Here is a 16146-nt window from a genome sequence, read left to right on the forward strand (position 1 = left end):
GTATCTGACCCCAGGAATGTGTCAATAAAGTTTCCCCTTCCTGGGACAATGAATTCACGGTGTTCTTATTTCAATTTCCAGGTGTGTACTTAAACCTAACTAACCTAAGGACATCACACGCATCCATGCTCGAGGCAGGATTCGAACCTGCGACTGTAGCGGTCGCGCGGTTCCAGAATGTATCGCCTAGAGCCGCTCTGCCACTCCGGCCGGCTATATGACAGTTTTAATCAAGATATTAATGCCGTATATTATATAAGCCTACTTGTCAGCTCTAAGTACAAATGCAGATATCCTGGTTGACCAAATAGTATCCAGATTTTTTTAAATGGAATTTTTTGTATTTTTGTTGTATTCTCGTCGCCACTCTAGAGTCTTGTACCATAGGAATCAAGGGAGAGGGTGTTGTTTGGTAGCTGGTATCCTACAACACAACTGCACACATCAATTAACAGTGGTCTTTATTTAGGTAAACAGGAAGCTATGTATCCGTAAGAGATACCATGTCTTGGGGTACAAGCTCTTCCACAACAGTGCATGTTAGCCTCACTGCTGGTGAAGTACACGTCCCTCTATGCGACATTGGCAGACGTCAAACTGGAGTGTGAGTTGGTGAATCGGCGACTGACCTAGTGACACAGACTGCACTAGAGACTGAGACCGAGCCATCCGCCATGCGGCGGCGATCTAAATATTTGCAGTCGAGAGGGCGTTGGCGGCATGTTGCATGCGAGTCTGTCTTTAACCTCCCTCCTGATACGCTCGCTTGATCCAGCACCTTCTGTCGATCTTCTTGCTACATCTCTGACGACTGGTGTGCTGGCGACACCTTACACCACCACAATTTTCTACATTTTTATAAATTTATACATGTTTTTCATATGTAAGTGCATGTGTATAAATATTCTCTTACTGCTGACAAGACCAGATGTGACTTGTTATTTCGTTTTATGCCATCCAATTTTGACACTGAGTGCCAATCCAGTCACGGTCTATCCTTATTCCTCCTCAGCATTGAAAGCAGTGCCAAAACACATGGATTGCTATCGGAGGTATTGTGTTGACGTTGATCTGCCATAAACACACAGTTACGCTATTTTGCATGTTCATTTCCCACTCCATCCCTCCACATCCATTCGTGCTGTTCGTGTGAGTTGAAACTAACAAAAAAGTGTTCTCAGCCGTTTACTACTACTACAGAGCTTGCATAAGCACTGAACTTAAGTGCAATTATAAGTTTTATTTTATCAAAATACACATATTACTTTTACTATTTAAAATGATACCAAAGTCATCCATATATCATGACGATCCTGCAGTGGCATCATCACGTTTTTCCATATGGTTGTCAGGCTTTGGAGCTGCATCTCACATTTTTATAGATATATGGGATGACACTCCAGTAAGTATACGCGGCTAAGTATGAGCTTTCGTGTACAGAGCAGCACTATGCATGGGGCACGCCGTTGCTGGACTCCACGCTCCCACATCGTGACTCTTGCGTAATCACGTGACAGCACACAGTGAGAGTTTAGTCTCATTACAGAGGTCATGACCGATGGTTTTTAGCTAGTATCCTGAATAATCATCGATAGTAAAAGCATTTTCTGTTGGTGGTCATATTGCCATGTTATGATCCAATGCAGTATTTCCCCCACACATTTACGAATGTCAGTGCAGACTGACCGAGCAATGCATGCTCTGAAACGTGCTCCTATGCTATCTACATCTACATCCATACTCCGCAAGCCACCCGACGGTGTGTGGCGGAGGGTACCTTGAGTACCTCTATCGGTTCTCCCTTCTATTCCAGTCTCGTATTGTTCGTGGAAAGAAGGATTGTCGATATGCCTCTGTGTGGGCTCTAATCTCTCTAATTTTATCTTCATGGTCTCTTCGCGAGATATACGTAGGAGAGAGCAATATACTGCTTGACTCCTCGGTGAAGGTATGTTCTCGAAACTTTAACAAAAGCCCGTACCGGGCTACTGAGCGTCTCTCCTGCAGAGTCTTCCACTGGAGTTTATCTATCATCTCCGCAACGCTTTCGCGATTACTAAATGAACCTGCATCGAAGCGCGCTGCTCTCCGTTGGATCTTCTCTATCTCTTCTACCAACCCTATCTGGTACGGATCGCACACTGCTGAGCAGTATTCAAGCAGTGGGCGAACAAGCGTATTGTAACCTACTTCCTTTGTTTTCGGATTGCTTTTCCTTAGGATTCTTCCAATGAATATCAGTCTGGCGTCTGCTTTACCGACGATCAACTTTATATGACCATTCCATTTTAAATCACTCCTAATGGGTACTCCCAGATAATTTATGGAATTAACAGCTTCCAGTTGCTGACCTGCTATATTGTAGCTAAATGATTAGGGATCTTTCTTTCTATGTATTCGCAGCACATTACGCTTGTCTACATTGAGATTCAGTTGCCATTCCCTGCACCATGCGTCAATTCGCTGCAGATTCTCCTGCATTTCAGTACAATTTTCCATTGTTACAACCTCTCGATATACCACAGCGTCATCCGCAAAAAGCCTCAGTGAACTTCCGATGTCACCCACAAGGTCATTTAAGTGTATTGTGAATAGCAACGGTCCTACGACACTCCTCTCCGTCACACCTGAAATCACTCTTACTTCGGAAGACTTCTCTCCATTGAGAATGGAAAATGGAAATGTCGTGTGGCTAGGGCCTCCCATCGGGTAGACCGTTCGCCTGGTGCAGGTCTTTCGATTTGACGCCACTTCGGCGACCTGCGTGTCGATGGTGATGAAATGATGATGATTAGGACAACACAACACCCAGTCCCTGAGCGGAGAAAATTTCCGACCCAGCCGGGAATCGAACCGGGGCCCTTAGGATTAACAGTCTGTCACGCTGACCACTCAGCTACCAGGGCGGACTCCATTGAGAATGACATGCTGCGTTCTGTTATCTAGGAACTCCTCAATCCTATCACAGAATTGCTCTGATAGTCAATATGCTGTTACTTTGTTCATTAAACGACTGTGGGGAACTGTATCGAACGCCTTGCGGAAGTCAAGAAACACGGGATTTACCTGGGAACCCTTGTCTATGGCCCTCTGAGTCTCGTGGACGTATAGCGCGAGCTGGGTTTCACACGATCGTCTTTTTCGAAACCCATGCTGATTCCTACAGAGTCTCCAGAAAAGTCATTATACTCGAACATAATACGTATTTCAAAATTCTACAACTGATCGACGTTAGAGATATGGGTCTATAGTTCTGCACAACTGTTCGACGTCCCTTCTTGAAAACGGGGATGACCTGTGCCCTTTTCCAATCCTTTGGAACGCTACGCTCTTCTAGAGACCTTACGGTACACCGCTGCAAGAAGGGGGGCAAGTTCCTTCGCGTACTCTTTGTAAAATCGAACTGGTATCCCATCAGCTCCAGCGGCCTTTCCAAAAAGAAGGGGGGCAAGTTCCTTCGCGTACTCTGTGTAAAATCGAACTGGTATCCCAATAGGTCCAGCGGCCTTTCCTCTTTTGAGAGATTTTAATTGTTTCTGTGTCCCTCTGACGTCTATTTCGATACATACGATTTTGTCATTTGTGCGACAATCTAGAGAAGGAACTGCAGTACAGTCTTCGTCCGTGAAACAGCTTTGGAAAAAGACATTTAGTATTTCGGCCTTTAGTCTGTCATCCTCTGCTTCAGTACCATTTTGGGCACGGAGTGTCTGGACATTTTGTTTTGATCCACCTACCGCTTTGACATAAGGCCAAAATTTGTTAGGATTTTCTGCCAAGTCAGTACATACAACTTTACTTTGGATGCTATCTACAAGTATGGTGAAAAGTTCTTGTGCTAAAGTATTGCATTCCTCCACCAGCACGGTTGAGAAATGGAGGACCGTCGTTGGTGAATGTGGACATGTTGCATTACGTTTTTCCAACTCATATTACACGTGCTCGAAGGGATTTAATTCGGAGGGCAGGGAGCGGGAGGGGGGGGGGGGGAGGGGAACTGTCAACCCACACCATTCCCCGATTATCAATATGTCAACAGAGCCGTTCAATGCAGTCCCACACAGTAATCCGCAGAAATGAAGCCAAAATCGAACGCACAACAGAAAACAAATGCATGCGGAAGTGGTCTGTTTATTCCCTGTCTGAGGTCTTCTAAATCTTGTCTTGGGTCATGTTGTAACCGAAACCGTCACCACAGTGCACTATCACCGCTCGCTGACAGAAACACAGTCTTTTCCAGTTCCTTCAACTGCCTCGTGTCGTGGAATCAACTCCATTTGGAGCCGTAGAAAGTTACATCTACATCTACAGCGATGTCTACATCTACATACTCCGAAAGCCCACCATACGGTGCGTGGCGGAGGGTATCCTGTACGACTACTTGTCATTTACCGTCCTATTCCACTCGCAAATACACTACTGGCCATTAAAATTGCTACACCAAGAAGAAATGCAGATGATAAACGGGTATTCATTGGCCAAATATAATATATTAGAACTGACATGTGATTACACTTTGACGCAATTTGGGTGCATAGATCCTGAGAAATCAGTACCCAGAACAACCACCTCTGGCCGTAATAACGACCTTGATACACCTGGCCATTGAGTCAAACAGAGCTTGGATGGCGTGTACAGGTACAGCTGCCCATGCAGCTTCAACACGATACCACAGTTCATCAAGTGACTGGCGTATTGCGACGAGCCAGTAGCTCGGCCACCATTGACCAGATGTTTTCAGTTGGTGAGAGATCTGGAGAATGTGCTGGCCAGGGCAGCAATCGAACATTTTCTGTATCCAGAAAGGCCCGTACAGGACCTGCAACATGCCGTCGTGCATTATCCTGCTGATATGTAGGGTTTCGCACAGATCGAACGAAGGGTAGAGCCACGGGTCGCAACACATCTGAAATGTAATGTACACTGTTCAAAGTGCCGTCAATACGAACAAGAGGTGACTGAAACGTGTAACCAATGGCACCCCACCATCACGCCGGGTAATACGCCAGTAAGGCGATGACGAATACACGCTTCCAATGTGCGTTCACCGCGATGTCGGCAAACGCGGATGCGACCATCATGATGCTGTAAACAGAACCTGGATTCATCCGAAAACAATGATGTTTTGCCATTCGTGCATCCAGGTTCGTCGTTGAGTACACCATCGCAGGCGCTCCTGTCTGTGATACAGCGTCAAGGGTAACCGCTGCCATGGTCTCCGAGCTGATAGTCCATGCTGCTGCAAACGTCGTCGAACTGTTCATGCAGATGGTTGTTGTCTTGCAACGTCCCCATCTGTTGACTCAGGGATCGAGACGTGGCTGCACGATCCGTTACAGCCATGCGGATAAGATGCCTGTCATCTCGACTGCTAGTAATACGAGGCCGTTGGGATCCAGCCCATCGATTCCATATTCTGCTAACAGTCATTGGATCTCGACCAATGCGAGCAGCAATGTCGCGATACGATAAACCGCAATCGCTATACGCTAGAATCCGACTTTCATCAAAGTCGGAAACGTGATGGTACGCATTTCTCCTCCTTACACGAGGCATCACAACAACGTTTCACCAGGCAACGCCGGTCAACTGCTGTTTGTGTATGACAAATCGGTTGGAAACTTTCCTCATGTCAGCACGTTGTATGTGTCGCCACCGGCGCCAACGTTGTGTGAATGCTCTGAAAAGGTAATCATTTGCATATCGCAGCATCTTCTTCCTGTCGGTTAAATGTCGCGTCTGTAGTACGTCATCTTCGTAGTGTAGCAATTTTAATGATCTGTAGTGTAGAAACATTGTTGGCATATTTTCGTTCTGATGTATTTCTCATCCTTCTTTAAGAATTGTAGCACCCATCTAACAGATAATTTCCTTATAGGCAATTCCATTCTTCAAATATGGTACCCCCATTCATATAACATCCCTACAGCTTCAGCAATTTCTTGCACGTGCAGTTGATGATCCTCCGTGTCCATTTTATGAAATTTTGCAGTAAATTCTGTGGTGGTAGCATATCTTGTCTGACCAAAACGCGGATCTTGATTTAAGTTGTCCCGACCAAATTTAAACTCGTTCGTCCACATGGCAACAGTTTTAAATGAAGGAGCAGATTCTTCCCTGCGTGTTCTAAAAACTGGCATGAGTATTTCCTTTGCTTTCATACCTTTCTTTATGAAGTACTTAGTCACTTCCCAAATCTCGATTTCTTTCAATCTTCACCAATGACTACACGGGACTCTGTCCCCTTAGCTGATAGTCAGTGCATCTCGCTCCTTGCAGCGGGTCCAGTTTCTATTCCCGGTAGATAGCTTTGCACTCAGTACTGCTGTTTTCGTTAAGTGTGTGCAAAGCTAAGTCTCTGGTAACTTCGCTGAATTTGTGATTATATAATACTTTAAAATATTCGAAACTGCACATGCAGAATTGTCCCTCTAATAAATGCCCTTATTACTATTAAATATTTGATATACTACAAGACCTTTGCATGAAAATGTAAGATGAAGATCATGTACAAAATGTGAATACCTGAAGATTGCAATAATCAGTGCGATCAGAAAACATTTGTGCACTATTTTATGCCAGATACAAAGTAAATTTAACAAGAGGAGCAACTGAGAAAACGTTATTTTCTTCTAATGGTGCCAAATGTCCATGAAACTGTACAAGAAAATTTAGTGCGCACACAGTAATAAATCCATGTTACAGAAAATGTTGAGCTACTCAGAGCTAATAAATAACATGTAAAACATAGTAACAGTAATAATAAAAATACTTACATAAAAAAATACACAACGTAAGAGGACGAAGGTATACGGACGAGAAACAAAGAAAAATGTGCATACTTCTACAGGGTAGTGCTCTCATATGCCATATGCAGCAAATCAAAAACATTACCACAAAACATCATGCCATACCAGCTTTACCTGATTACCCAAAAAAATTCACAGAAACAAATAACGGTGACGCCTTTTGCCATTTTGGTGTTACCCACCATTTCAGATCTCTGCTGTGCTACTAACCTCTGGGAGGCTGTAGGGGACATCAAAACAAATATTTTTCCCTAATTTCATTTTTTCCTATGAGGAGTATTTAAACCGGTAGAGGAAGATTTCTCTGGCGGCAAATTAATTATACCAGCAAACACTTTTCCATTTTTTTATGACCAAGAGATAGCACATTAACACAACCCAATTACAATAGATTTAGAAAAATGCCTCCATTGACACGTAAACAAAGGTTACGCCGTCGGACCATGTTCTATCTGACACGGGCAAAAACCCCAGGAATATTCTGAATTGTTCCTGCTGCTATCACTATCCGGGCAACCAGATCTGATGCTACAGGAGTAGCGTAAACAAGGTTGCGCATCTCTCCCCACTCAAAATAGTCCAGAGGGGACATATCTGGAGATCGAGCAGGCCATGGTACTGGACCACCTCTGCCAATCCACGTTTCTGGGAACCGTCGGTCCAGGAATCGACGCGCACGACGACTGAAGTGTGCCGGCGCCCCGTCATGTTGGAACAAAAAAATGGTTCAAATGGCTCTGATCACTATGGGACTTAACTGCTGTGGTCATGGGTCCCCTAGAACTTAGAACTACTTTAACCTAACTAACCTAAGGACATCACACACATCCATGCCCGAGGCAGGATTCGAACCTGCGACCGTAGCAGCAGCACGGTTCCAGACTGAAGCGCCTAGAACCGCTAGGCCACAGCGGCCGGCTATCAGTGTGTGCTCACATCGCAAAGCACCAATTCTTTTGAACTCCCCTCAGTTACTGATCATAAATGACGACTGAAAGGAAGAAATATTTCAGCACTCTCAGTTTACTAAGTACAGACAATAACTAAATAACTTACATTACGAGGTGTGACAATAAAGTAATGAGATTGATTTTCTTTGCAAGATGTGACAACCCTGCAGGCTTGCTTAGGCACCTTGGCCTATAAGCTGCTTCTAGTCCAAGCGAGCCGGCCGAAGTAGCCGTGCGGTTAAAGGCGCTGCAGTCTGGAACCGCAAGACCGCTACGGTCGCAGGTTCGAATCCTGCCTCGGGCATGGATGTGTGTGATGTCCTTAGGTTAGTTAGGTTTAACTAGTTCTGAGTTCTAGGGGACTAATGACCTCAGTAGTTGGGTCCCATAGTGCTCAGAGCCACTAGTCCAAGCGGGACATCGACGCAACTGCTCAGCTAAATAGTGTTTGTGTCTCTCGTCACGGAAATGGAACCGCATAACATTGCGCAACGGTGCGCCATTTCTTTTTGCGTTAAATTGGATGAAAACGCGACGACAACTTACGGTAAGCTTCAGAAGGCTTTTGGAGAGGAGGTTATGTCAAGAGCTCAAGTTTTTCGTTCGCATAAAATGTTTAGTGAAGGCAGAACGATTGTTGAAGATGAAGACCACAGTGGACGAACATCAACCTCATAGATGGATGTCAACTTGGCCAGGGTACGTGAACTTGTACGATGTGATCGAAATTTATCTGTGAATCGAGAAACGGTTCGTTTAATAATAACTGAAGATCTTGGTATGAGAAAGATTTGTGCAAAAATGGTCCCAAAAAATCTCACCCCACAACAGCGAGAAACACAGAAAATGTGGCACCCGATCTGTTAGTGCAAACGTTAATCAATCCAGAATTGTTGAGCAGTGTTATCACTGGTCATGAAAGTTGGTTTTTTTCAGTACGATCCATTGACAAAACGCCAAAATTCGCAATGGTGCTCAAAGGGGTCACCCAGACCAAAAAAAGCTCGAATGCCAAAGTCAAAAGTGAAATGCATGCTTGTGTGCTTCTTTGATTCCAAGGGAATTGTTCATAAAGGGTGGGTGCCTCCTGGAAAAACAGTTAACAAATATTACTACAAAGAAATTTTAGAAAGATTTCGTAAAAGAGTTCTTCGTGTCCGTGCCAACATTGCTGATAATTGGATTCTGCATCACGATACTGCACCATCCCATACTGCTCTGTCAGTACAGCAATTTTTAACCACAAAACAAATTTCAGTACTACCACAGCCACCTTATTCACCAGATATCGCTCTTTGCGACTTTTTTCTGTTTCCGAGAGCCAAAACAGCCGTCAAGGGACACCATTTTCAAAGAACACAGGATGTCCAGAAAGCTGTGACGAGGGTCTTGGAAGGTATTGAAGAAGATGAGTTCCAGAAATGTTACCATCAGTGGCAGAAGCGCTGGAAAAAGGGTGTGCAGTCAGAAGGAAACTACTTTGAAGGTGACAACACTCAACTTGACTTAAACGGTAAGCAACATTTTCTTGCTGTTGTGTACATAGTTCCGCGTAATCAGCGCATACACAACTTTCCCACTAGAGCGCGCCCCGCTAAGCACAACAGCGCAGGCGCAGTGCTCGTCCGTCTCCGCACTACGAGATGGCGCTGCCTTAGAGACGGACCAAATTCTCCTTCCGCCGATCCGTGTGTTAATATGTAACGCAGCCAATGAGAACGCTGCTAATGTAGAACCTTTTCTCCTCACGGATCACACTCGCGCAGTGATACATGAACGAGCGAGGTATTATAACGAGTGTACAGACCTCCGATTAGTCAGTCTGCATTAGTCTGCACCAGTCTGTATGAGTTCTACATTTGTCTGTACCAGTCTATAGTCATGTTTCAGTCTGCGCCTAATAAGATTACCACATTCCTGTACATAGCCATGAAGATAAATGTATAGACACTTTTGTCAAGTATCAGAGACATATGTGAGAATAAGATTAACGTACCAATACCAAAGGGACTTCAGATTGTCAATTGTAAATAGCATCCAGAACCAAGTTAAGTAATTTTTATGCTTGTTATTATTTTAATAAATGTGTGTGAAAATTAATCAAGTTCTGTTTAAAGTTGGTTGCCGTCAATCTGCTACTCTAAGTGTGCAAGTGGCATTTCTATCGTCTGACCTAATGGCAGAAGATAAACACGCCACGATAAGACCACGAGACATATTGCTGACACTCGCCTACTTCGTTAGAGCGACAAGTCAAATAATCTGATGGTGGGTGTACCGAAGGTCTTACAGTACGCACACCACACTTGCACATCAGTCTCAATATTTTCCTGTCGCACCTCGTATATACTCACAGCAGGGTTATCTTTTGTACGCTTACATATACCTCATTGCTGTGTAACTCTGCTTTATGTACCCAGAAGGAAATTTGGGACAAAACAGAATGCCATACATATGAAACTATGTCACCGTAACCTAATTCGTCATAGAACAAAGCTGAACTTGTTGGCGGTAAGGCGAGAAAATATTGTGAAATTTTTTCTCGTTACTGGAAGCCAGCCTCGTACGGCGGTGCATAATAAATTCTCTTTTTTTCTTCTTTTTTTTCGCCACGATATTTCGCAGCGCGCGTCTCATTTCCACGTGCGGCGCACGTGGCAGGAGCCAGAGGCGACGCGGAATTATGTGGGCGGTGTATGACCAGGATATACGGCCACAATAAAAGCCACCCTGACGAGACCTAGCGGCCGCGAGAGGCCGGAAATAAATTACCCGACTCTAAACTCAGGCTCATTACCCGGAATTATAGTCCCTCCTCTTCAGGTCTCGTAAAAACACACGTGGCTGTGACGCGTGAAAAAAATAAAAGGAATACCGAAATGCCCCCTGCGAGAGTCGTATAGTCCCAGAGTGCTGCGAGAGACTATGAGGAAAGTAAACAGCCACGGGAGATTTCGGGAGAATATACATAAAAAATTTCTTTCCTTCTGCGTTCGACATTTTGTGCAGTTTCGTCTGAGCCACGGGTGTGTGTTTGTGTGTGTGTCTGAGTATGTGGCGTGGAGTCTGAGGAACGTAAATAGCCAGGGGAGATTTCAGAAGAATATGCGTACAAAATTTCTTTCCTTCTGCATTCGACCTTTTGTGCAGTTTCGTCTTTAGCACAAAACTTAGCTACGTGCTTGTGTGTGTGTGTGTGTGTGTGTGTGTGTGTGTGTGTGTGTGTGCGTGTGAGGGTGTGTGAAGCTTAGTGGCGCTCAACTCTGAGGCCATCAGTGGCCTTACACATACTAAAAGAAACGAATGCGGAGAAAATGACTAAAATTGTTGTTACATATTAAACAGAAAGCATATAAAATGGTTCCGGTTACGACTGTAGACGCAGCGAGTATGCATTTCATTTTCGTCACTTTGCGAATACCGAAGTCATATCCAACAAATATGCTATGGCAGATGTACGAGTTGTGGAAAAGTTAACCCCTGTATCCGTTTGATCGATACATAAAGAAAGAGCTAACACAAGTGCTCGGATACAAGACTGGATATAAAAACGTGTCAGGTCCATTTATCAGTGACGCTACCGACTAGTAAACAACTCTGAGGATAGTAAACAGCCATGTATGATTTCAGGAATATATATATATATATATATATATATATATATATATATATATATATATATATATATTGTTGTGGTATTCAGTCCTGAGACTGGTTTGATGCAGCTCTCCGTGCTACTCTATCCTGTACAAGCTTCCACATCTCCCAGTACTTACTGCAACCTACATCCTTCTGAATCTGCTTAGTGTATTCATCTCTTGGTCTCCCTCTACGATTTTTACCCTCCACGCTGCCTTCCAATGCTAAATTTGTGATCCCCTGATACCTCAGAATATGTCCTACCAACCGATCACTTCTTCTTGTCAAGTTGTGCCACAAACTCCCCTTCTCCCCAATTCTATTCAATACCTCCTCATTAGTTCTATGATGTACCCATCTAATCTTCAGCATTCTTCTGTAGCACCACATTTCGAAAGCTTCTATTCTCTTCTTGTCCAAACTATTTGTCGTCCATGTTTCACTTCCATACAAGGCTACACTCCATACAAATACCTTCAGAAACGACTTCCTGACACTTAAATCTGTACTCAACGTTAACAAATTTCTCTTCTTCTGCGAACGACCTTCTATGCAGTTCCATCTTTAGCAGGAGACAGAGATACTAGAGTATGATTCTCTTCACTAAGTTCACGGATTCAGAAAATATCGTTCTTCTGCAACACAGCTCGCTCTTTATTCCCATGAATTAATGAATGCTGTTGACAAGCGATCTCAGATCGATTCCATATTCCTAGATTTCCAGAAGGCTTTTGATACCGTTCCTCACAAGCGACTATTAATCAAATTGCTTGCTTATGGAGTATCGTCTCAGTTGTGTGACTGGATTCGTGATTTCCTCTCCAGAGAGGCCACAGTTCGTGGTGATGGACGGTAAATTATCGAGTAGACTGGCCTCTGCTGTTTTTGATTTGCATAAATGATGTAGGTGATAATTTGAGCAGTCCCCTTAGATTGTTTGCAGATGACGCTGTAATTTACCGTCTAGTAAAATCATCAGACGCTCAATTCCAATTAGAAAATGATCTAGAGAGAATTTCTGTATGGTGCGAAAAGTGGCAATTGGCACTAAACAAAGAAAAGTGCGAGGTCATCGACATGCGTACCAAAAGAAATCCGATAAATTTTGGGTATACGATAAATCGCACAAATCTAAGGGCTGTCAATTTGACTAAATACCTCGGAATTACAATTAGGAGCAACTTAAATTGGAAAGACCACATAGACTATATTATGGGGCAGACGAAACCAAGACTGCGTTTTGTTGGCAGAACACTTAGAAGATGGGACAAACCCACGAAAGGGACTGCCTACATTACACTTGTCCGTCCTCTGCTGCAATATTGCTGCACGGTATGGGATCCTTATCAGGTAGGATTGACGGAGGACATCGAAAAAGTGGAAAGAAGGGCAGCTCGTTTCGTGTTATTGCGCAATAGGGGTGAGAGTGTCACTGATATGATACGCGAATTGGGGTGGCAGTCACTGAAACAAAGGCGGATTTCTTTACGGCGAGATCTGTTTACGAAATTTCAATCACCAGCTTTCTCTTCCGAATGTGTTGACACCCACCTACGTAGGGAGAAATGACCATCGTAATAAAATAAGAGAAATCAGAGCCCGAACGGAAAGATTTAGGTGTTCCTTTTTCCCACGAGCCATTCGAGAGTGGAATGGTAGAGAAGTAGTATAAAAATGGTTCGACGAACCCTCTGCCGGGCACTTAAGTGTGAATTGCAGAGTAACCATGCAAATGTACATGTAAGTTTATTAGAGGCACGATGATCATACTTGTTGTTGCTAGTCACATAATGGAATTACTCTGTGGACCGCTTTTTCATGCAACCACTTTCTGAATTGCCGACTCGTCTCTGACATCTATGTTTTGGCAAATGAACGACTTGTGGTAGATTTGACACGTGTCTGCATAAAGCGATGTATAAGAGACAAGAGAAGGTTTTTGATTCATGATTGTATAAAAAAAAAGTCAGCTCGCTCTTTAGCGATCTTCCAGGGTCCTATACTACTCTGATGGCCATAAACAGACAAGCGGAATTTCAAAATGAATTCCTGTATGCGACCGACTAGGCAAGGAAAAAATGGCTAAAAGAGGAATGTGATGAAATTGAAGAACTGGACAGGAAGGGAAGATACGACTTACTATACAACAGAGTAAAGACTATGACATGGGAACAAAACAGAGCAGGAAGTGCTACTATGAAAATTTTGAGTAAAGACGAAGAGGTAGTGTACAAAGATCGTGACGATGTCCTCCAGAGATGGGAAGAGTATATAAAAGAGCTATATGACACAAATAGCAAACCAGAAACTCTGGAACTTGAATCACACAACAGTGTAAGTGATGACGAGAAAGGACCGACCATCATAATGGAAGAAGTAAAGTCTGCCATTGCTGCAATGAAAAATGGCAAAGCAGTAGGTACAGATACAATACCGGGAGAAATACTAAAATGCTTGAACCACAATGGAATAAGAGAAATATTGACAGTGGTGAATGGCCTGAGGACTTTCTGACAACAGTAATGATTCCATTACCGAAAAAACAAGGAACCAAGAAATACAGCGAGCACAGGAGAATCTGTCTCATTTCACATGCAGCCAAAGTGATGTTAAGAATAATTAATCAAAGACTTGAAAAAGTAATAAAGGAGAATCTCGGCGAGGAGCAGTTTGGCTTTAGACGGAATACGGGCACCAGAGATGCAATAGGGCTCCTACGAATCTTGGGAGAAAGGTTTATTGAAAAAGGAAGAGACCTATATATGTGCTTCATCGATTTAGAAAAGGCGTTTGACAATGTGGTTTGGGACAAGCTGGCAACTATTATGAGGGAAAAGAGAGTGGACTGGAAAACCAGAAGACTTATAACCTCATTATACCTTAATCAAAAAGTGAGAAGAGAAAGTACAAACTGGATCAGACTAGGGAAAGGAGTAAGACAAGGATGTTGTTTATCACCTACTCTTTTCAACCTGTGCTTGGAAAATATGATTGACCAATGCTCATTAGATGACAAAGGAGTAGAAACTGGAGGTAGAAGAGTAGGGTGCTTGAGATTTGATGATGACATGGTCCTTCTAGCCACAGGGGAAAAAGAATTACAGGATTTGGTGGACACCATTGCAACTAACGGAAAAAAACATGGAATGAAAATTAACACAAATAAACAAAAGTATTGGCAATAGGAGGAAATAAAGAAATAAAAATTGTGCTGAATGGAGAAACACTAGAACAGGTGCAAAATTTTAAGTATCTTGGAAGCAGGATAGACACCGACTGGAAGTGCACCACAGAAATTGAAACAAGGATAGCAATGGCAAAAGAGGGGTTTTATAAGAAAAGGAGAATCTTCTGCAGCGGTCTGGACAGAGAACTCAGAAAGAGACTCATAAAATGTCTTGTATGGAGTGTTCTTCTATATGGCGCTGAAACATGGACTATGAGGAAAAAAGACAGAGAAAGGCTGAAGGCTTTTGAGATCTGGACATGGCGGAAGATGGAAAGAAAAAGTTGGGTGGACAGAGTAAAAAATGAAGAGGTACTGAGAAGAGTGGGAGAGAAAAGACAGTTATTAGATGTAATAAAGAGAAGAAAAAGAAATTGGATTGGGGATATATTAAGAAAGAACGACGGACTGATAAAAACAGTTTTAGAAGGTTATGTAGAAGGGAAAAGGAAGTGAGGAAGGAAGAAATTCCAGGTACTGGATGACATGATGGACGCTAGAACATACAGCAGCCTTAAGAAGGAAGCAATGGATCGCAGAAAATGGAGAGGCAAACGACCTGCTAACATAGCAGATAAGTGATGATGATGATGCGACCGACCTTGTGTTGAGTTTTATCTTTAGCAGAAATCTAAGATAAGGGCCTGAGGAATGTTTACGTTCACTGCACTTGTTAGAGGCATGAAGACCATACTTGCATTGCGTGTTCATACTGTGTCGTTAAACTGTGACCCGTGTTTCGTTAAACCAGTTTCACGAAATTGAAACCATATATGACTGTAGACACATCGATCATGCACTTCAATTTCGTTAGTTTGTTAATACTGGAGTCATCTCTGACATCTGTGTTTTGACAGATGTACAAGTTGTGCCAGAGTTAAAACACTTGTTTGTGAATATCGATACCTGAGAAAAGGAATAAGACAGGTGTTTGGATTTGTGAATGGGTATAAACATCAGGTCAGCTCTATTTTCCAGCGAACATGTAGTAGGTAGCTGAGAGATTCTGAGGATCGTAATCAACAGAGGGAGACTTCAAGAAATAATACATAAAAAATCTCCTTCCTTCTGTGTTCGACCTTTACGTGCAGTTTCGTTTTTAACATAAAACACAGCTACAAGCCTAAACCATGTTTCTGCATGAAGATCATACTCGTTATTGCTAGTATAGAAGAAGATATTAAGTCCAAATTTCGTTTCGTGAAACCAGTTCCATGAAACTGGCCACATGTATTACTGTAGACATAGCGAACACACCATTCAGTTTCCTCACTTTGCGAATACTGGAGTCGTCTCTCACATCTACGTTATCGCAGATGTATGAGTTGAGGCACTTGTCTGCATTAAACTGACATGTAAGAAAAGATATAAGAGAAATATTTGGATTCATGACTGGATATAAAAAAACTCGAGCTCGGTTTTTCACGTTAAGCGACTCTGAGGATCATAGACATCCACGGGGATTTCAAGAAAATATCCATAAAACCTTCCTTTCCGTCTTCGTGTTCAGTTTCGTCTTTAG

Source organism: Schistocerca piceifrons, chromosome 10, assembly GCF_021461385.2.
Source record: "Schistocerca piceifrons isolate TAMUIC-IGC-003096 chromosome 10, iqSchPice1.1, whole genome shotgun sequence".
In the NCBI taxonomy this organism is placed as follows: domain Eukaryota; kingdom Metazoa; phylum Arthropoda; class Insecta; order Orthoptera; family Acrididae; genus Schistocerca; species Schistocerca piceifrons.